At 32.4% G+C, this 1,375-nt stretch overlaps 1 non-coding gene across 1 annotated transcript; it reads left to right on the plus strand.

Moving 5' to 3' along the window:
• Positions 1 to 298: 298 nt before the first annotated feature.
• On the plus strand, positions 299 to 370 carry TRNAN-GUU (transfer RNA asparagine (anticodon GUU)). The gene has a single exon. It is a non-coding gene; the product is annotated as a tRNA-Asn (tRNA).
• Positions 371 to 1,375: the final 1,005 nt, after the last annotated feature.

Below are 1,375 nucleotides of genomic sequence, written 5' to 3' on the forward strand. Positions count from 1 at the left end.
CAAAAAGGTTGAGACCCGCTGATTTACACCCATTAAATAATTAGTAATGACAATTTAATTGTGTATAAAATAATACAACACAATAATATGAAAAAATTATGATTGAAAATTATTATTTTTGTTGCGTCTAGAAATGGAATACCTACAATATTATTCAAAAGAATCGATTTTATTTTAAAATAAGAAGCGCGATATGTGGTCACGATTACGACATTTTTCTTATCTAACGTAAAATTCATATTATTATTAACAACGCAAACTTGATATAATTTTTGCAAATTCGTCATCATCATCATCGGCCTTCGTGGCGCAATGGCAGCGCGTTCGGCTGTTAACCGAAAGGTTGGTGGTTCGAGCCCACCCGGGGGCGATATTTTTTATAGCTAACAAATTAAAAATATTCTATAACTGTATCAAAACAAAATATGTATATATTATTATACATTGTTGCAATACACTACAATAAAATTTTATTACTCTTTTACGTCACAAAATGCTTTCTCTTACATTATTTTTTATAAAATTGCAACTAGGTACCTACCAATTTTGTAATTAACTTTACGTGTTTATTTTATAGATTTTTGTTTAACTTAGCTTCTTTATTATAATATAGGTACATACTACAGGTCTTTTTTAAAAGGACACAGTAATTATATAGGATCAATTTTGTTAGTTGACCATTATAGGCTAGCGTTTTATGGGAAAGAATCCATTGGAAAGAATCCATTTTTCAGTTAGATATTTTATGGAATGTTGCAGAGAACAGACATGTCGCGTCGATCGCGGGATGAATTTTAGTAGATCGCGCACCATAATGTGAAAAAACGTGCACTTTCAGTTGTAATTGTAATGTAGGTATTCATATTATAATTTCATTGTATTTTTAAGGGGAAGCATAATTAAATCATTCATCTTTTTATTTTCTTAATCACGTGATAGTCGTTTTCAAATTAACCGTGCGGAAGCCCGCGTGACCTTGTCATATCACTTGATTCGTATTGCATCACTCACGGCCTGCCGCAAGAGTGACAGAAAAATGTGATCCCTTTACGTAGTAGTTTTTTTGCACAGTATGATAATACTCGTAGTTTGACGACGAGTGGAGTGAGTTCCCTAAAGAAGACCAATACTTATCAATTTTATTACGAATGGCAAATTGAATATTTCTTTGTGATTGAAGTGTGTTAAATAGTTCTCAGCAAAATATAATAATATGTAGACGATGTATCTATAGTCTAAGATGTAGACGTTTTTCGTTCATGCTGAAGAATGGCAATGCGACTGCTTAATCCGCAAACCGGCTAACAAATTGTTCAGGAAGGAGAAAAAACTTAATAATTATTTCCTTAATGGGGGACATGCTCAGCGTACGTCA

Source organism: Rhyacophila brunnea, unplaced genomic scaffold (genome assembly GCF_057557595.1).
Source record: "Rhyacophila brunnea isolate RB1 unplaced genomic scaffold, BYU_Rbru_1.0 scaffold_2, whole genome shotgun sequence".
Lineage (NCBI taxonomy): Eukaryota > Metazoa > Arthropoda > Insecta > Trichoptera > Rhyacophilidae > Rhyacophila > Rhyacophila brunnea.